The 22302-nt window shown below is 40.1% G+C and overlaps 1 protein-coding gene across 2 annotated transcripts in view; it reads right to left on the reverse strand.

Moving 5' to 3' along the window:
• Positions 1-2279: 2279 nt before the first annotated feature.
• Positions 2280-22302, reverse strand: part of LOC138437835 (C-type lectin domain family 2 member D11-like) — a 57282-nt gene continuing 37259 nt past the window's right edge. The window contains exons 7-8 of one of the 2 annotated variants that reach the window (XR_011256182.1): positions 5800-5957; positions 2280-3327 (exon numbers count right to left, since the gene is read on the reverse strand). The gene's annotated coding sequence lies outside the window, so the exon portion shown is untranslated. Of the gene's footprint in view, positions 3328-5799; positions 5958-11454; positions 11491-22302 lie in introns of those variants that run through there. The other variant, XR_011256183.1, reaches the window with a different exon arrangement.

Raw genomic sequence — 22302 nt, forward strand, 5'->3', positions numbered from 1 at the left:
ATTATATCCTCTTTCTCTTAATAGTCCCCTTTCCTTCCCTGTTAGGACAAGAATTTCAATATCTGCCTATTTTTACACAAATTATAAGCATATATATGACTTTTAGCACTCCATCTCTCATCTTTGAATGCTCTGTACCCATCAACCATTTTCCCTGTGTAGAAACTAGAGTCCATCAGCATCATTGCCTTATCACCTCAAATCCCACCCTCATTCCGTACAGCCCAACTTAGCTCAATTTGCAGTCCATCCAGTTGGAAGAAAGTCTTCCTCTACAATATTAATGTCGTTAATTTTGCCTCAGGTTTTCATGAGAGAACTAAGACCACAGGTAACCATTTGATTCAGAAATTCCCGAGTAACTAAAAATGTCAAGTGAAGTTAAATTGATCAAAGACTCACGTTTTTATAAGGTTCCTTGCCACACAAAAAAATGTATATATATACATAGGAGAAGGCGATGGCACCCCACTCCAGTACTCTTGCCTGGAAAATCCCATGGATGGAGGAGCCTGGTAGGCTGCAGTCCATGGGGTCGCTACAAGTCGGACACCACTGAGCGACTTCACTTTCACTTTTCACTTTCATGCATTGGAGAAGGAAATGACAACCCACTCCAGTGTTCTTGCCTGGAGAATCCCAGGGACGGGGGAGCCTAGTGGGCTGCCGTCTATGGGGTCGCACAGAGTCGGACACAACTGAAGTGACTTAGCAGCAGCAGCATACCTATATGTAGTAAGTCCCCTATAAGATCTGCTTGAGAGCATGTTCATCCAGTTTGTTCATAAGTCAAACAGCCTAGGTACTCAACCAGCACAATTAGCTTTATAGTACTATACTGTACTGTAATAGATTTAGAATAATTTTCAGACAAATAGTACACCAAGAAAAAAAAAACACAAAAAATAAAGAAAGCAATTTTAACCTTATAGTACAGGACCTTGTGGGCTTCCCAAGCATGCAATGGTAAAGAATCTGCCAGCTAATGCAGGAGACTCAAGAGATGTGGGTTTGATCCCTAGGTCAGGAAGATGCCCTGGAGTAGGAAATAACAGCCCATTCCACTATTCTTGCCTGGAAAATTCCATGGATACAGAAGCCTTGCTGGATACTGTCCATCGGGTCGCAAGAGTCAGACATGACTGAGAGTGACAATATATGATAAACATGTGAACTAATTTACATGATTAGACATGTCAACACGTTTGCATCTTTGAAAGTTTGCAACTTGAAGTTTTGTATGTCGGGGACTTACTGTAACTCATTTATTTTGTAACTAGAGGTTTTATCTCTCAATCTCTCTCAGCTATGTCTTCCCTTCTGTGCACCCCACCCCCCATTCTTTTTTGGAAAACACTGTGTTTTTTATTTTTTTCTCAATATCAGTAACACTATACAAAATTTATAGCTGTTTATGTTTATGTTTTGTTATGCTTGTTTTAGATTCTATATAAAAGTGAAGCCATCCAGTATTTGTCTTTCTCTGTCTAATTTCACTTATCATCATACCCTCTAGGTTCATCTATTTTATTATAATTGACAAGATTTAATTCCTTTTTATGACTAATACTCCATTGTATTCTATATATCACATCTTTTTTATCCATTTATCTATCCATACTCTTAGCTTGCTTCCATATCTTGGCTATTGTAAATAATGCTTCAATTAAACTAGGGGTGCATGTACCTTTTCTAATTAGTATTTTTTTCCATCAGATAAGTACACAGGAATACTAATGATGGATCACATGACAGCTCTATTTTAAATTTTTTGAGGAATCTCCATACTGTTTTTCATGGTGGCTGCACAAATTTACATTCCCATAAATAGTGCATGATATTTCCCTTTTCTCAGTCTCCTTGATAGCACTTGTTATTTGCTGTCTTTGACAGGTGTGCTGCTGCTGCTGCTGCTAAATCACCTCAGTTGTGTCTGACTCTGTGCGACCCCATAGACAGCAGCCCACCAGGCTCCACCGTCCCTGGGATTCTCCCAGCAAGAATGCTGGAGTGGGTTGCCATTTCCTTCTCCAATGCATGAAAGTGAAAAATGAACATGAAGTCGTTCAGTCGTGTCCGACTCTTAGTGACCCCATGGACTGCAGCCCACCAGGCTCCTCTGCCCATGGGATTTTCCAGGCAAGAGTACTGGAGTGGGTTGCCATTGCCTTCTCCACTGAGAGGTGTGAAGTGATATCTAATCTTTGCTTGCCTTGCTTTTCCCTGGTGATTAGTAATGTTGAATATCTTTTAGTGTACCTGTTGATGATTTGTATGTCTTTTTTTTTTAATGTTGAGTTGTGTTTTGGATATTAATCCCTTCTTATTTATATTTTGCAAATATCTTTTCCCAATCAGTAGGTGTCTTTTTCATTTTGTTGATAGTTTCCTTTGCTTGCAAAAACTCTTTAGTTTGATGTTGTCCTGTTTGTTTACTTTTGCTTTTTGCTTCCCTTGCCTGAGGATACATATGAAAAAATATTATAAATATCAGTGTCAAAATGTATATTGCCTATGCTGCCTTCTAGATTTATCACTTCAGGTCTTACACTTAAGTTTTTAATCTATTTCAAACTTATTCTTGTGTGTGGTGTGAGAGAGTAGTCTAGTTTGATGCTCTCACATATAAATGTCCAGTTTTCCCAACACCATTTGTTGAAGATGATGTCCCCCCCCCCCCCGCCATGGTATATCCTAGCCTCATTTGTCATAGATTAATTGTCCATATAAGTATGGATTAATTACTGTGATCTTACTCTATTTAACTGATCTATGTGTCTGTTTTTGTGCCACTGACATACTGTTTTGATTACTATAGCTTTGCAGTACAGTTTGAAAACAGAGAGTGTGATACTCTTGTTCTTGCTCAAAATTGTTTTTACTATTTAGCAGGTGGCCTCATGCTTCTGAACAAATGTTAGAACTATCTATTCTAGTTCTGTGTGAAAAAATGCCATTCATATTTTGATAGATATTGCATTGAATGTGTAGATCTTCTTGGGTAGTTTGGTCATTTTAACAATACTAATTGTTTTCATTCATACACATAGTATATCTTTCCATCTGTTTGAGTCATCTTCACTTTCTTTCATCAGTGTCTTATAGTTTTCCAAGTACCATGTTTTATAATCTTATTTTGTTGTTGTTTGTTGCTTTTATTTAGTCACTAACTAGTGTCTGACTCTCTTTGTGACCCCATGGACAATAGCCCACAAGTTTCCTCTGTCCATGGAATTTCCCAGGCAAGAATACTGGAATGGGTTGCCATTTTCTTCTCCAAGGTATCTTCCTGACCCAGGGATAGAACCCTGTTGTTTTCTTTCACCACTGTAAAAAAAAAAAAGTCATTTTGTCATTGTTTCCATTGTGAAGGCACTGGGCATTCTTACTATACCTACTTTCTTGCTGTTTTTTCTTTTAATTTTGCAATAATTTTATTATAATTTTCCTAGGTAAGATTTTCAAAAGTCTATCTTGTTTCTAATTTGCCAAGCTTCTTAAATTTATAGCTTGATGTCTTTCTTCTCTTTTGAAAACTTATTGATTGCTATCTCTTAAATTACTGCTTTTGCCTTTCTCCAGTTTTTTCACTTCTGAGTATACAATTGCATCTATATTAAGATTTTTTTTAATTTATTTATTTTAATTGGAGGTTAATTACTTTACAATATTGCATTGATTTTGCCATACATCAGCATCTATCCGCCACAGGTATACACGTGTTCCCCATCCTGAATCCCCCTCCTTCCTCCCTCCTTGTACCATCCCTCTGGGTCATCCCAGTGCACCAGCCCCTAGCATCCAGTATCATGCACTGAACCTGGGCTGGTGACTCGTTTCATATATGATATTATACATGTTCCAATGCCATTCTCCCAAATCATCCCACACTCTCTCTCTCCCACAGAGTCCAAAAGACTGTTCTATACATCTATGTCTCTTTTGCTGTCTCACATACAGGGTTATCATTACCATCTTTCTAAATTCCATATATATGTGTTAGTATACTGTATTGGTGTTTTTCTTTCTGGCTTACTTCACTCTGTATAATCGGCTCCAGTTTAATCTACCTCATTAGAAATGATTCAAATGTATTCTTTTTAATGGCTGAGTAATACTCCATTGTGTATATGTACCACAGCTTTCTTATCCATTCGCCTGCTGATGGACATCTAGGTTGCTTCCCTGTCCTGGCTATTGTAAACAGTGCTGCAATGAACATTGGGGTACACATGTCTCTTTCAATCCTGGTTTCCTTGGTGTGTATGCCCAGCAGTGGGATTGCTGGGTCATAAGGCAGTTCTATTTCCAGTTTTTTAAGGACTCTCCACACTGTTCTCCATCGTGGGTGTACTAGTTTGCACTCCTACCAATAGTGTAAGAGGATTCCCTTTTCTCCACACCCTCTCCAGCATTTATTGCTTGTAGTCCTTTGGATCATAGCCATTCTGACTGGTGTGAAATGGTACCTCATTGTGTTTTGATTTGCATATCTCTGATAATGAGTGATGTTGAGCATCTTTTCATGTGTTTGTTAGCCATCCGTATGTCTTCTTTGGAGAAATGTCTATTTAGTTCTTTGGCCCATTTTTTGATTGGGTCATTTATTTTTGTGGAATTGAGCCACAGGAGCTGCTTGTATATTTTTGAGATTGGTTGTTTGTCATTTGCTTCATTTGCTATTATTTTCTCCCATTCTGAAGGCTGTCTTTTCACCTTGCTTATAGTTTCCTTTGTTGTGCAGAAATGCCCCAACCAAAAGATAAAGACTGGCTGATTGGATACAAAAACATGACCCCTATATATGTTGTCTATAGTATTTTTTATTATTGTCCTTATATCTGAATAATATTTTCTCTATTGCTTCTCTGTGCTTCAGTGTGGAATTTTTGCTGACCTACCTTACATTTTTGTAATTGTGTCTTCTGCTGAGATCAATCTGCTTTTAAACTTATTAAACCATCAATTTTTATTGCCATTTTTGTTTATAAAATTTCCATTTGATTTATATTTAGGGATTCCACTTCTCTAGCAAAATGCATCATTTTTGTTAACTACTTTCTAGAATGTGTTAATCATAGTTATTTTAAAGTCTGAGTTTGGTGATTCTTATACCTGAGTCATCTATGTGTCTATTATTTATTTATGCATCTGTTTGTTTTAGCTGTTGGTACAATAAGAAAATTTTTGCTTGAATGTTGTCAGTGTACCTACACATGTATGAAATATGAAACCTGCTTCCAGAAAGTATTCACATTATCCTCTGCTAAGTATTACATTCATTGATATTGAAGCCAATAAAGACTGAGTTGATTTGCATCTATTGCAGTTTCTGCAAGATTTTATCTTCCATTTATCAACCATTCCACCATTTCTTATTTATCCTAGCACCTGTGGCTAAACCCTCTAGAAATTCCATCTCAGAGCATGGACTATTACTAAAGTTCCTTGTCTTGTTGGAGAGTGAATCTGATTTTTTTTTTTTCTTCTCAAAACTACATGATGGTCAAAATGCCACTCTGCTTGTCACATTTTTCTTCTTAGCCTCTTTCCCTGTGAAGGTTAATAATTTGGCAAATGGCTTAAAGGAAAAATATCAAGCTTTCTTTGACCCATTTTTCGCTTCAGGATTTTGGTCCTTCAAACGCATTGGTAGCAATTTTTATCTCACCTAGCAGAGTGCCTGCTGGCCATGACCCTGCTCAGATTCTGAGCAGGTGATCCTTCACCAAGATACTGCTAGAAGAGTGACCCTCAAAATCTTTATTCACTTTGAATCTTTACTGCTCCTCCAATTACCTTGGAAATTTTCCAATGCCTTTTTAAAAACTTGTTTGTTTGAATCTGGCTCCTCTAATTCTTCGCAGCATCAGCTTGGCCTCTCTCAGCTTGTTTATTATAAACAGAAGTACTTATGAGCTTTCAAGTTTATCCTTTTTACATATTTCATCATTTTGCTGTCAAAGAGAAATGGAACAAACCCTAGTAAATTTCATATTCTTGGAATTCCCAAATAATTGACAGAACTAATAACATTACTTTGACCATTATTATCATGACATGGTAACATAAAGCTACAGTTTATCATCATTTACCATGAGCCAGAAACATTGATAAAAGATTTAAATGTATCTCATATAATTGGTTCAACTACATTGAAGATGAGCTCCTTGAGTGAGAAACCAAGTAAATTTGTTGTAAGTTGACAGCAACAGAGTAAATGGTCTGTTTTGGAAATTCCATTAAGGCAGTAAAAGGTCAGTGACTAAACCAGGTCATGGGATTTCTGAATTAGACACAGAGCACCTTTATCATGAAAGCTCTGCTCCACATTGCTTAACTTCTCTCCTTTCTGAGAACAAGAAACTGAAAACTAAGTACTTGAATATTTGTATGGTTACTCACTTGCCATTTAGAACATATTTTTGAAAATAATACCTTTGAGTCACCAGGCCTCGCTGAGCAGTTTAATAGGAAACTGCAAAGTTAACAGGGTATAAATGATTCATTGTGACAAATTGCAAAAGACAGTGGAATAAGTATATTATGAGAGAACTTAATGAGATATATCTACTCAGTGGAAAGTCTTCCAAGGAAGTGTTAAATAAATTTCCAAACCAATAACTTGAGTAGACATTTGCTATATGAAAGGGCAAGGCAATTGAGTTTGAAGAAGGAAATATTTCATCTGAAGGGAACTGCAAAAGAGAAGAGAATGTATCTGGCTGTTAGGAAACCCCCTAAAATTAAAAATAACTCAACCACACATTAGGAAAGAAAACATATGAGAAAATAACTTTCCAAATAACCCAAAGGCTCTTTATTAAATATGTGAATTTTATAATTCCTAAATCTTATTGTCTTATTTACTTTGTTATGAAACCCTATACCTGATACCCGACATGACACATAAGATGAAGTGACATTGTTTTACGTGGTTCGTGGGGGGCTGCAGTGTGAGGGAAGAAAGTACAAGGAGAGTTATTTTAATTTTATTGAGGATAAACACTTTTTTTATTTTCCAAAAGAATTTAATTGGGCCTACATTTAGGAGATGGAAGTGAGTAACTAATTGAGTGTGAAAAGGTAAGAAAAAGTTCTTCAAGTTACACATTACCACCTGAGAAATGGAGGATTTCCTGCCAGATCAGTAAAAAAGAATGTCACAGTTGTCAGTGATCGTAGCCATCCAATGTGAGCCTGTGAGCACTAAGGGAACTCAGGAAGGAGAAGAATACCTGCCCTCTAACAGCCATCAGGCTGCTGCCACACTTCCTAAGGTGAACTCCAACAACTTCAAGATGTTAAAACACAAAATATTGGTCCCAGAGAACTGAAACACATTTGAAAGGAATGATTTCAGTTGAGCCCAGATTCTTGCATCCTCCCAGACATAGAAAAACATCAAACTCCTCATCTTGGAATATCTTGTTTTCTTTGATTAACAATAATCTTTGGATGTTCTGACTACCTGCCCTTTGTTGTAAAACTTCTATGTAACCTGGCCCTTCTCCTCACCTCCTCAGAGCAGTTCTCTCAGGGTTACTTGAAATGCTGTCTCCTGGGCTTGAAGTCCTAAAAATTCCCACCAACTAAAACATAACTCTCAACTTTTAGACTGTGACTATTTTTTAAGTCAACAAACCCAACAGAAGTGACTGTCTAAATGAGTAACATAAAAATAAAATAATCAGTGAGATGTGATTACATAAGAGCAGTGGACTTCCCTGGTGGCTCAGATGGTACAGCGTCTGCCTACAATGCGGGAGACCTGGGTTCAATCCCTGGGTCGGGAAGATCTCCTGGAGAAGGACATGGCAACCCACTCCAGTATTCTTGCCTGAAAAATCCCATGGATTTTTAGCCTGGCGGGCAATAGTCCAGAGGTCACAATGAGTTGGACATGACTGAGCACAAAGAGCATGAAAATTTACTCCCAGTTTACCTCTGCCCTGCTTCCCTTGGGCCTTTCTAACTTTGACAACAGAATGGATGGTTAATGTAGCTGATGAAAGAGGAATATACTCAATGTAAGAGACAGGAAAAAAACAGTCTTTGGAGCAAAATAAACTCAATGTAAGTAACAAATCTTTAGCTTGTTAAATGTTTTACTTTACACATATGTGGTAGACAAAGCAATGGATGCCCGTCATCAAAGATACCATGTCCCAAGCCCCTAAACATGTGGATTTGTTACCTTACATGAAAAAAAAAAAAAAAAAGAATCTTTGAAGATGTAATTAATTAAGGATCTTGAGATGGGGAGATTATCCTGGATTACCTAGGTTGGTCACATTTAGTCACACAGCTCCTTATTAGAGGAAGATAGCAGTGTCATAATCATGGAGAGATTTGATGATGCTCTGCTGATGGCATTGAAGATGAAGCAAGAGGCCAGAGCTGAGGGATTCAGGTGACCTCTAGAAGCTATAAGAAACAAGGAGACATATTCCTTCCTAAAGCCTGCAAAAGGAACTCAGCCCTACTAATATATCTTAACCTTCATTCAGTAAGATTCATTTTGAACTGCTGACCTCCAGAACTGTAAAATAATCATTAGTGTAGGTTTGAAACCACTAAATTGTTGCAACTCATTAACTTTTTAAGGTTAATTAATTTATTTTTGGCAGTGCTGTGTGGCTTGAAGGATCTTAGTTCCTCCTTCAAAGATTGAACTGAGGCCTTCGGTAAAGGTAGTACAGAGTCCCAACCATTGGACAATCAGGGGCTTCCTGGTAATTTATTATTGCTTAAATTGTTACAGGATTCCCAGGTGGCTCGGTGATAAAGAATCTGCCTGCCATAACAGGAGACACAGGAGATGTGTGATCCATCTCTGGGATGGGAAGATCACTTGGAGTAGGAAATGACAACCCATCCCAGTATTCTCACCTGGAAAACTCTCTGGACAGGGCACCCTGGCGGGCTACAGTCCATGAGGTCGCAAAGAGTCTGACATGACTGAGCCACAGAGCATACATGCAAATTATCACAGCACATTAAGTTCTTTCACTCATGATCTGTATGGTGACAGGAGTGTTCTGAGAAATTATGATTTTGTTAAAGGTGTCCAAAAAACTTTAGCTGTTAATACATTTATTATTCAATTACTAATAATGTTACCAAACCATACTTGAGTCTGCTCACCCATATGCAATAAAGCCAATTTACTCACATCAGGTTGTGATGAAGGAAAGTACCAAGTTTACTGAGGTCACCAGACAAATAGTCCAGGGCAGTTAGTGCTCGGAAAACCCAAATTCTCTGATGCATTTCAGAAAAGCATTTTTAAAGGCCAAGCAAGGGAGGGGAGTAAGGATGTGTGATCCTCTCAATTCTCTGATTGATGGTGAAGAACCAGGGTGGTGAGGAACAGGGGTTAACATTATCAACCCTAGAGCTCCAGTAGCTCTGGGGGCTACTACTCATGGGGCAACAAGCAGTTAACTTCTTCTATTTGGTAGAGAGTTAAGCATCTGTGAAACCAATCAGGATATGGGGTCAGATGTTACTACCTAGGTAATTCAGAGAGGACGTAAGACTCTGTGACCACCATATGGCTGATCCCAGAGCGCTAGGCGCGGGCGGCTGCCACCCGGCGTGCTGGGCGCGGGCGGCGAGGCCGAGAGGAGTTACCCCACGTCCGAGGTCAGGGGCAGCGGCTGTGCCAGGCTGCACGCAGGAACGGCCGAGAGGAGGTGCCCAAGTCCGAGGTCAGGGGCGGCGGCCCAGAGGAGCTACCCCACATCCGATGTCAGAGGTGGCTGGGAGGAGCTACCCCATGTCCGAAGTCAGCGGCGGCGGGCAGGAGCTACCCCGTGTCCCAGGTCAGGGGTGGCAGCCGAAAGGAGCTACCCCGTGTCGGAGGCCAGGGGCAGCGGCCGAGAGGAGCTACCTCGTGTCTGGGGCCAGGGGCGGCAGCCGAGAGCAGCTACCCCGCGTCCGAGGTCAGTGGCGGCTGGGAGGAGACACCCCGCATCCGAGGTCAGGAGCGGCAGCCACAAGGAGCTACCCCGCGTTCGAGGCCAGGGGCGGCCGGGAGAAGCCACCTTGCGCCCGAGGCCAGGGGCGGTGGCCCTGAGGAGCCACCCCACTCCTGAGGCCAGGGGCGGCAGCCTTGGGATTTCTATGGAAGGAATGATGATAACGCTGAAACTTCAGTACTTTGGACACCTCATGCAAAGAGCTGATTCATTGGAAAAGACTCTGATACTGGGAGGGATTGGGGGCAGGAGGAGAAGGGGACGGCAGAGGATGAGATGGCTAGATGGCATCACTGACTCAATGGCTGTGAGTCTGAGTGAACTCTGGGAGCTGGTGATGGACAGGGAGGCCTGGCGTGCTGTGATTCATGGGGTCGCAAAGAGTTGGACACCACTGAGCGACTGAACTGAACTGTTTTAAATGTTATCCATTCCTTCCACCCAACAGCTATTTATTACTAAATGTTTACATCTATTCAATCATTTATTCTTGAGCCAGGCTTTTGTGACTCGGGGAGGCTTGGAGACTACACCTTTTCTGCAAAGGAGATGTGGGCAGAGGACATGAGGGGAGGGTCTGTCCCAGGAAGATACCATAGGGTCCTGTGTGTGTGTGCACACTCAGTCATGTCCAACTCTTTGCAACCCCATGGACTATAGCCTGCCAGGCTCTCTTGTCCAAAGAATTTTCCAGAAAGAATACTGGAGGGGGTTGCCATTTCCTGTTTTCCAGGGTATCATCCCAACCCAGGGATAGAACCCAGGTCTCTTGTGTTTCCTGCTTTGGCAAGTGGATTCTTTACGACTGTGCCACCATAGGGTCCTGCTCAGTTACAATTATTCATGCCTGCTTAAGGAAATATTATGAACTTTATTATCTAAAATCCCAGTGAAGTTTGGTCTGGGGAATACCTACAACCTTTTTTCTTCAGGGCTCAGATAAAGCTATAACCCTCAGGTTAGAACACAGACTAGAGACTCTTCTGATTGACAAGTGCCTGTGTTTAAATACTCTGAACACTAGCAGCAGCAGCAGCAGTGTTTCTTCAAGAGTAGGAGAAATGGTATATTTCACCCTAGTGCATCATGCAAAGAATTTTAGAGAAATGAGCAAAGCCCACTTGATCTCAGTGAGACAGCAGTAACTGATGGCTTAAAACAAGCGAGATCTTACATCCCTGCTCAGTAATTGAACCTAGGTAGCCCTACCTGCCAATGCAGAAGACATAAGAGACACAGGTTTGATCCCTGAGGTCAGGAAGATTCCTTGGAGGAGGGAAAGGCAACCCACTCCAGTATTCTTGCCTGGAGAATCCCATAGACAGAGGAGCTTGGCAGGCTACATTACATAGGGTTGCAAGAATAGGAAACAACTGAAGCGACTTAGCACACAGCACAGCTTGGATGGAAACCTGGAATCCTGGCTGATAGTCCACTAGGGGTTAGAAGACAGAAGCAAAATTCCACTTACCCTCAATGAAAAATGCATTTCTCAAGGAGGCAAAAACTGTAAAACCAGGTGTAAAGTTTAATTAGAGACACAGTACAAGTGGAAACCCCTCAGAAAAACAGTTTAAGGGAGAAACAAGGCAGAGATATGCACCCAAAGAGAGAGGGTGTGGACATCCCCCTGCATGAGGAGGAGTTCAGTAAAGAGGTGGTTAAATGATTTATACAGGGCAGTTCTACTGGGTCTTTGATTATCTTTGGTTAATTATCTCGCTTCTTTTTGCACAGCTGCCATACCCAAGGCCCGTCCCCAACATGAATGCACAACTTTTTTTCCAAGATGGATTCTCACCCAGAGGCCTGGGGAGGGGAGGGGCTTAGCATCACATATTTTCTGGGGGTGCTCCCTCCTCTTGGAACCGCAAGGAGCCTTTCTGCACATGTGTAGATGGGGAGATTTTTCTTTCTTCAAGGATGGGAAATATGTGATCTCTTGATCTTTTACTCAAACAAGGTTTAGCCCTTCTTTATCACTGCCATAATTGTTATCTTAAGGTGAACATGAGAAGCAAAGCCCAGCTATTCAGCCTTTTCCTGTGGCTATTATTATCTCAAAATGCAGACAGAAAGTTGATCATAAGTATGTAGTCTGGAGACAACTTGTTTCTTGTCTCAGCAAGTTGGAATAGAAGGCTAATTATACACCATACACTAAAGTAAACTCAAAATGGATTAAAGATCTAAATGTAAGGCCAGAAACTGTAAAACTCCTAGAGGAAAACATAGGCAAAACATTCTCTGACATAAATCACAGCAGGCTCCACCTCCCAAAGTAATGGAAATAAAAGCGAAAATAAACAAATGAGACCTAATTAAACTTAAAAGCTTTTGCACAATGAAGGAAACTATGAGCAAGGTGAAAAGGCAGCCTTCAGAATGGGAGAAAATAATAGCAAATGAAGTAACTGACAAAGACTTAATCTCAAAAATATACAAGCAGCTCCTGTAGCTCAATTCCACAAAAATAAATGACCCAATCAAAAAAATGGGCCGAAGAACTAAACAGACTTTTCTCCAAAGAAGACATACAGATGGCTAACAAACACATGAAAAGATGCTCAATATCACTCATTATCAGAGAAATGCAAATCAAAACCACAATGAGGTAATATCTCACACTGGTCAGAATGGCTAGTATCCAAAAGTCTACAAACAATAAATGCTGACGAAGGTGTGGAGAAAAGGGAACCCTCTTACACTGCTGATGGGAAGGCAAACTAGTACAGTCACTATGGAGAACAGTGTGGAGATTCCTTTAAAATCTGGAAATAGAACTGTCTTATGACCCAGCAATCCCACCGCTGGGCATACACACCAAGGAAACCAGAATTGAAAGAGACACATGTACCCCAATGTTTATCGCAGCACTGTTTATAATAGCTAGGACATGGAAGCAACCTAGATGTCCATCAGCAGACGAATGGATAAGAAAGCTGTGGTACATATACGCAATGGAGTATTACTCAGCCATTGAAAAGAATACATTTGAATCAGTTCCAATGAGGTGGATGAAACTGGAACCTATTATACAGAGTGAACAGTATACTAACACATATATATGGAATTTAGAAAGATGGTAATGATGACCCTATATGTGAGACAGCAAAAGAGACACAGATGTATAGAACATTGTTTTGGACTCTGTGGGAGAAGGTGAGGGTGGGATGATTTGAGAGAACAGCATTGAAACATGTATATTATCATATGTGAAACAGATAGCCAGTACAGGTTCGATGCATGAGACAGGGTGCTCAGGGCTGGTGCACTGGGATGACCCTGAGGGACGGGATGAGGAGGGAGGTGGGAGGGAGGTTCAGAATGGGGAACACCTGTACACCCATGGCTGATTCATGTCAATGTATGGCAAAAACCACTACAATATTGTGAAGTAATTAGTAATTGTAAATTAGTTGTAATTGTAAATTAATTAGTAATTAATTTATTTTTTTTAAAAAAGAAGGCTAGGTATAAATGACAACCCTAAGTCCATTTATTTCCTGCCTCTTGCTAAGCCAAACAACTCTTGTTAGGTAGCAGAGAAAAGTGCACTCTTCAAGAAGCAAGAATACTAAAATTTCACAGAAAATGGTGAACTGGAACTGGACATAAAAATGATTCTGTATGCACCATCAGCTATGTGGACATACAGACCATTCAGGAGCACAGTTCTCTGGCTAAAAAGGGTTTCATACTTGGCTTAATGCCCTGCCATCAATATCTTGAAATTATTAATGATTTTTTAAACAAAGAACTCCAATCTTTTTATTTTACACTTACAAATTAGGTAGCAGGTTCTGACTATATGATCATATGTGCTAAGTGGCTTCAGCCATGTCTGACTCTTTGTGACCCAATGCACTGTAGCCCACCAGGCTCCTCTGTCTATGGGCTTTTCCAGGCAAGAATTCTGGAGTGGGTTTCCATGCCCTCCTCCAGGGGATCTTCCCAACCCAGGGACTGAACCCATGTCTCTTATATCTCCTGCATTGGCAGGCAGGTTTTTTTACTACATATGAGCTTGAAATTTTGAAAGGGATATATATATATATATATATATATATATATATATATATATATATAGCTTTATCTAGTTTTTTTGTTTGTTTTTGTTTGTTTGTTTGTTTGTTTGTTTTGTAAGCATCTTTTGGCAGGAAAGAGTTCTTTGCAGGAAAGAGCTCTCAGCAAGTTACCAACTGAATTGAGGGTGACTGCTCATTGCTTACAAAAATCAAACTCATGGACATTGGTACAGTGACAAGGTGTCTTTAATCAGAACCACCTCCAAAGATGCTGCTAGCCATGAAAGTCTTAAAGAAAAAGGGGGAAGTAACCTCAGTTAATCATTGAGGAAGTGGATCAGAGTCATCACCATCCTCCACTGAGTACAGGCCTGTCTCTTCCTGATCTTCCTCTAGACCTGTTCCTTTATCTTGATCACAGGTTAGTCACATGGTTTGTTTGGGAGGTCATATAATGGGAAGCTACAGAAGAGACCTGGTCATCTTATTCTTCATACCTACTTCTTTGATCTATGGGAAGAACCGACAAGCTAGGCAAGCTGTTGTGTGATTAAAAGATTTGAAAGTCGGGCTTAGGTCAGAAATGAGTAGAACAGTGAAAGTGAAAGTGAGGGCGCTCAGTCATGCCCGACTCCTTGCAACCCCATGGACTGTAGCCTACTAGGCTCCTCCATCCATGGGATTCTCCAGGCAAGAATACTGGAGTGGGTTGCCATTTCCTTCTCCAGGAGATCTTCCCAACCCAGGGATTGAACCTGGGTCTCCCGCTTTGTAGGCAGACACTTTACCGTCTAAGCCACCAGGCAAGTAAGGGGTACCCAATTAAATTTAGTTATAATAAGGCTTGCTAAAAAGAGAAGGAAGGAGCCTCCTGCTGTCACCTTAGAGAAATATTCACAACCTAAAAGTTGAGAGTTATGTTTTATTTGGTGGGAATTTTTAGGACTTCAAGTCTTGGAGGCAACCTCTCAAGTGGCCCTGAGAGAATTGCTCTGAGGAGAGTAAGGAGCCTGGTTAAATGGAAGTTTTACAACAAAGGGCAGGTAATCTGAACGTCAAACAATTGTTGTTAATTAAAGAGAACCAGATATCCCAGATTGTTGTTAATTAAAGAAAGCCAGAGGTCTTCCCAGGAGGTGCAGTGGTAAAGAATTTGCCTACCATGCAGGAGACCCAAGAGACATGAGTTCGATCCCTGGATCAGAAAGAACCCCTGGAGTAAGAAATAGCAACCCACTCCAGTAGTCTTGCCTGGAGAATCCCCAGGAGTTCTACAAGCCAATCATAGAAGGACAAACTGCATGATTCCAGTTACCTGAGGTATCTACAATAATCAGACTCATAGATTCCAAGGATAGAATGGTGGTTGCCAGAAACTGGAGGGAAGGAAAAACTGGAGTTGCTAATAAACATGCATAAAATTTCAGTTATGCGAGATGAATAAATTTTAGATATCTGCTGTATAACATTGTACCTATAGATTAAAATGCTATGTTATGTATTTAAAAATCTGTTAAGAGAGGAGGTCTCCTGTTAAGTATTCTTATCACAATTTAAAAAAAAATTGTCAAATTATTTCCCTGAGTATCTGTAATATTTTATACTCCCATCAGCAACGCAGTTTCTCTGCATCCTCATCAGAATTTCACATTGTCTTTTCTTTCTTTCTTTCTTTTTTTTTTTTAAATTCTGGCAAGTTTTACCTATTTATCATATGGTTTCAATTTTTACTTCTATAGTGATTAATGGCCATAAGCATCTATTCTTGGTTGTTGCTCTATGGATATTCTCTTCTGGGAAATGTCTGTTCACGTCGTTTCTGGAAAATGTTTACTATGCCTCTTCTGGGAAATGTCTGCTCATGTCTCTTGCCCATGGTCTGGCCTTTGTCCCAGTTCCCTGAGGTAACTTCAAAACTTTCAGATTTTCCCAACTAACAGGAACATACTGGTTAGAGTAGAGAAAGAATGACACCTGTCATTTCAGTAAACAAAGGATGCAGTGGCCATAACTCTATCAATCACAACAGTTGCCCAAAGCAGTGCTTTCTGATAGAAATTCAAGGAGAAAATTAGGACACTGGTCCTACATAGTTTAAATGCCTATCAAAGGAATAATTTCAATGAGTCCAGATTCTTGTATCTTCAGTTCAGTTCAGTCACTCAGTTGTGTCCAGCTCTTTGTGACCCCATGAATCGCAGCACGCCAGGCCTCCCTGTCCATCACCAACTTCCGGAGTTCACTCAGACTGACGTCCATCGAGTCAGTGATGTCATCCAGCCATCTCATCCTCAGTCGTCCCCTTTTCCTCCTGCCCCCAATCCCTCCCAGCATCAGAGTCTTTTCCAATGAGTCAACTCTTCGCATGAGGTGGCCAAAGTACTGGAGTTTCAGCTTTAGCATCATTTCTTCCAAAGAAATCCCAGGGCTGATCTCCTTCAGAATGGACTGGTTGGATCTCCTTGCAGGCCAAGGGACTCTCAAGAATCTTCTCCAACACCACAGTTCAAAAGCATTAATTCTTCAGCGCTCAGCCTTCTTTACGGTACAACTCTCACATCCATACATGACCACAGGAAAAACCATAGCCTTGACTAGACAGATCTTAGTTGGCAAAGTAATGTCTCTGCTTTTGAATATGCTATCTAGGTTGGTCATAACTTTTCTTCCAAGGAGTAAGCATCTTTTAATTTCATGGCTGCAGTCACCATCTGCAGTGATTTTGGAACCCCCCAAAATAAAGTCAGCCACCGTTTCCAGTGTTTCCCCATCTATTTGCCATGAAGTGATGGGACTGGATGCCATGATGTTAGTTTTCTAAATGTTGAGCTTTAAGCCAAGTTTTTCACTCTGCTCCTTCACTTTCATCAAGAGGCTCTTTAGTTCTTCACTTTCTGCAATAAGGATGGTGTCATCTGCCTATCTGAGGTTATTGATATTTTTCAGAGCAATCTTGATTCTAAATTGTGCTTCTTCCAGCCCAGTGTTTCTCATGATGTACTCTGCATATAACGTAAATAAGCAGGGTGACAATATATACCCTTGATGTACTCCTTTTCCTATTTGGAACCAGTCTGTTGTTCCATGTCCAGTTCTAACTATTGCTTTCTGACCTGCATACAGTTTTCTCAAGAGGCAGGTCAGGTGGTCGGGTATTCCCATCTCTTGAAGAATTTTCCACAGTTTGTGATCCACTTTTGGCATAGTCAAGAAAGCAGAAGTAGATGTTTTTCTGAAACTATCTTGCTTTTTCGATGATCCAAAGGATATTGGCAATTTGATTTCTATTTCCTCTGCCTTTTCTAAAACCAGCTTGAACATCTGAAGGTTCACAGTTCATGTATTGCTGAAGCCTGGCTTGGAGAATTTTAACATTACTTTACTAGTGTATGAGATGAGTGCAACTGTGACGTAGTTTGACCATTCTTTGGCATTGCCTTTCTTTGGAATTGGAATGAAAACTGACCTTTTCCAGTCCTGTGGCCACTGCTGAGTTTTCCAAATTTGCTGACATATTGAGCACAGTACTTTCACAGCATCATCTTTAGGATCTGAAAGAGCTCAACTGGAATTCCATCACCTCCACTAGCTTTGTTCATAGTGATGCTTCCTAAGGCCCACTTGACTTCACATTCCAGGATGTCTGGTTCTAGGTGAGTGATCTAACCATCATGATTATCTGGGTAGTGAAGATCTTTTTTTTGTACAGTTCTTCTGTGTATTCTTGCCACATCTTCTTAATATCTTCTGCTTCTATTAGGTTCATACAATTTCCATCCTTTATTGAGCCCATCTTTGCATGAAGTGTTCCCTTCATATCTCTAATTTTCTTGAAGAGATCTCTAGTCTTTCCCATTCTGTTGTTTTCCTCCATTTCTTTGCACTGATCGCTGAGGAAGGCTTTCTTATCTCTCCTTGCTGTTCTTTGCAACTCTACACCCAGATGCTTATATCTTTCCTTTTCTCCTTTTTTTTCTGCTTCTCTTCTTTCCACAGCTATTTGTAATGCCTCCTCAGCCAGCCATTGTGCCTTTTTTCATTTCTTTTTTTGGGGATGGCCTTGATCCCTGTCTCGTGTACAATGTCATGAACCTCTGTCCACAGTTTATCAGGCACTCTGTCTATCAGATCTAGTCCCTTAAATCTATTTCTCACTTCTACTGTATAATCATAAGGGATTTGATTTAGGTCATACCTGAACAGTCTAATGATTTTCCCCACTTTCTTCAATTTCAGACTGAATTTGGCAATAAGGAGTTTATGGTCTGAGCCAGTCAGCTCCTGGTCTTGTTTTTGCTGACTGTATAGAGCTTCTCCATCTTTGGCTGCAAAGAATATAATCAATTTGATTTCACTGTTGGCCATCTGGTGATGTCCATGTGTAGAGTCTTCTCTTGTGTTGTTGGAAGAGGGTGTTTTCTATGACCAGTGTGTTCTTTTGACCAAACTCTATTTGCGTTTGCCTTGCTTCATTCTGTACTCCAAGGCCAAATTTGTCTGTTACTCCAGGTGTTTCTTCACTTCCTGCTTTTGTATTCCAGTCCCCTATAGTGAAAAGGACATCTTTTTTTTGGATGTTAGTTCTAAATGGTCTTGCAGGTCTTCATAGAACCATTCAACTTCAGCTTCTTCAGCATTACTGGTCAGGGCATAGACTTGGATTACTGTGATATTGAATGGTTTGCCTTGGAAAGGAACAGAGATCATTTTGTCGTTTTTGAGATTGCATCCAAGTACTACATTTTGAACTCTTTTGTTGACTACTATGGCTACTCCATTTCTTCTAAGGGATTCCCACCCACACTAATAGATATAATGGTCATCTGAGTTAAATTCACCCATTTCAGTCCTTTTTGGTTCACTGATTACTAGAATGTTGATGTTCACTCTTGCCATCTCCTGTTTGACACTTCCAATTTGCCTTGATTCATGGACTTAACATCCAGGTTCCTATGCAATATTGCTCTTTACATCATTGGACCTTGCTTCTTTCACCAGTCACATCCACAACTGGGTGTTGTTTCTGCTTTGGCTTCTTCCATTCATTCTTTCTGGAGTTATTTCTCCACTGATTTCCAGTAGCATATTGGGCACCTACTGACCTAGGGAGTTCATCTTTCAGTGTCATATCTTTTTGCCTTTTCATACTGTTAATGGGGTTCTGGAAGTATACTGAAGAATACTGAAATGCATATTACTAAATGAAAGAAATCAATCTGAAAATGCTGTTTGACTCCAGGAGACAAATTTTAAAAACTGATGATTATGGGGTTGTGGAATGGAAGGATATTAAACTGACAAAAACCAAAAGGATTTTTACCACAGTGGAAATGTTATTGTGCCTATATTGGTACATTGATATATTTTGCCAAAACCCATAGAATGCACAACAGCAAGAATGAACCCAAAAGTAAACTGTGGAGTTTGTGTGATTGTAATGTGTCAATGTAGGTTCATCCTTCATGAAAAATATACCATTCTAGTGGGTATTATTCATAATGAGGGAGGCTATGTATGTGGGTTTTTTTTAGGGCGTATATGCAATAACTATCCCTTTCTCTCAATTTCATTGTAAACCTGACACTTACCTAAAAAAAAAAAAAAACTTTTTTTAAAAAGTTATCTATTTTCTAGTTGGATTTTTTATTACTGAGTTTTGAGAGTTCTTTCTATATTCTAGTTACTAGTTCTTTGTCACATACTAGTTCTTTGTCTAGTTACTAGTTCTTTGTCACATACTGGTTCTTTGTGCAAATTTTTTTCCCAATTTCTAACTTGTCTTTTCATTCTCTCCTCAGGGTATCAGGCAAAAAAAAAAACACACACACACACACACACACACACACAAAAATCAAAAAACAGTTTTGATGAAGTCTAGTTTATTAATGTTTTCTTTTATGAATCATGTTTTTGGTGTCAGGTCTAAGAATTTATTGAAGTGAGATTGTTAGTCGCTCAGTCATGTCTGACTGTTGCAACCCCCATGGACTGTAGCCAGCCAGGCTCCTCTGTCCATAGAATTCTCCAGGCAAGAATACTGGAGTGGGTAGTCATCCCCTTCTCCAGGGGATCTTCCTGACCCAGGGATCGAGTCCAGGTCTCCTGCATTGCAGGCAGAATCTTTACCATCTAACCCACCAAGGAAGCCCAAGAATTTATTGCCTAGCTCTATATCCAAAAGATTTTATCCTATATTTTTTTCTAAAGGTTTTCTAATTTTCTATTTTAGATTTAAGCCTAGCATCCCTTTGGGGGGCTAATACTGGTTTCAAATGTAAGGTTTAGGTCAAAGTTCATTTTTTAAATTTTTGGCCAGTAGATGCCCAAGTCCTCCAAATTATTTAGTTTCTGAATTTCTTTGGTACGCTTGTGAAAATTTAATTGGTCATATTTGCAAGGGTCTATTTATTGGTTCTCTATTCTGTTGTATTAATCTATGTGTTCAGCACTTTGCCAATATTGTATAATGACCTTAAATATATAGTAAGCCTCAACATCATATAAAATAATTCCTCCCAATTTTCTCTTATTTTTCAAGGTTGTTTTGTTATCCTAGGGCCTATTATCTTTCCATTTGAATTCAGAAATAAGTTTGTCCATAGTCTATGTCTATGGAAATCCTGCTGGATTTTGAAAAAAAAATTCATAAAACCTATAGATCACTTTGAGAAAAACTAATATTTTACTACCAGTTAAATCTTCAATGGACTGGTTCAAAATTGGGAAAGGAGTATGCCAAGGCTGTATATTGTCACCTTAGCTTATTTAACTTGAGTACATCAGGCAAAATGCCAGACTGGATGAAACACAAGCTGCAGTCAAGACTGCCAGGAGACATATCGACAGCCTCAGATATGCACATGATACCACCTTAATGGCAGAAAGCAAAGAGGAACTAAAGAGCTATTTGATGAAGGTGAAAGAGGAAAGCGAAAAAGCTGGCCTAAAACTCAAAATTCACAAAACTGCCATGGTCCAGCCCCCGCAGGATCCAGGGGAACCCTCAAGAGAAACGGTGTTGGTGAATGATTTAGAGAGAAATAAAGAAAAGATGTTGTAGATAAGAAAATAGAGGAGAGAAAAAAAGCTGATATTCCTTGGTTTACACAGAAAGCCAATAAAGCCCAGAGACAAGGAGCTTGCTCTGTTCACAGAGGCTGCAACAGCTCTTATTACATTTATTATTTTAGTCCTACTAATGATTCTCGAATTCGCAGTAGCGATTATTCAAGCCTATGTGTTTACCCTCCTAGTTAGCCTATACCTGCATGACAACACATAATGACACACCAAACCCGTGCTTACCACATAGTAAACCCAAGCCCCTGACCCCTCACAGAAGCACTATCCACCCTCTTAATAACATCTGGCCTAATTATATGATTCCACTTCAACTCAACAACCTTACTAATGCTCGGCCTAACAACAAACATACTCACAATATATCAATGATGACGAGATGTTATCCGAGAGAGTACCTTTCAAGGACATCATACTCCAACTGTTCAAAAAGGTCTTCGCTACGGAATAATTCTCTTCATTATTTCTGAAGTCTTATTCTTTACTGGATTTTTCTGAGGATTCTATCACTCAAGTCTTGCCCCTACACCCGAACTAGGCGGCTGCTGACCCCCAGCAGGCATTCACCCACTTAATCCCCTAGAAGTCCCACTACTCAACACCTCCGTTCTTCTGGCCTCAGGAGTCTCTATTACCTGAGCCCACCATAGTCTTATAGAAGGAAACCGTAACCACATACTACAAGCCCTGTTTATCACCATCGCCCTAGGTGTGTATTTTACATTACTACAAGCCTCAGAGTATTATGAAGCACCCTTTACCATCTCAGACGGAGTTTACAGTTCAACATTCTTCGTAGCCACAGGATTCCATGGCCTCCATGTCATCATCAGATCCACTTTCTTAATCATCTGCTTTTTCTGCCAACTAAAATTCCATTTTACCTCTAGTTACCACTTTGGTTTTGAAGCTGCTGCCTGATACTGACATTTTGTAGACGTAGTATGACTTTTCCTTTATGTTTCTATCTATTGATGAGGCTCATGTCCTTTTAGTATCAATCAGTACGACTGACTTCCAATCAGTCAGTTAGTTAGTTTTGGTCTAATCTGAAAAAGAACAATAAACCTAATAATAGCTCTCCTAACCAATCTCACACTAGCTACACTACTTGTCACTATCACATTCTGACTCCCTCAACTGAACGTATATTCAGAAAAAACAAGCCCATATGAGTGCGGATTTGACCCCATAGGATCAGCCCGCCTCCC

Source organism: Ovis canadensis, chromosome 3 (assembly GCF_042477335.2).
Source record: "Ovis canadensis isolate MfBH-ARS-UI-01 breed Bighorn chromosome 3, ARS-UI_OviCan_v2, whole genome shotgun sequence".
NCBI classification, from domain to species: Eukaryota; Metazoa; Chordata; class Mammalia; order Artiodactyla; family Bovidae; genus Ovis; species Ovis canadensis.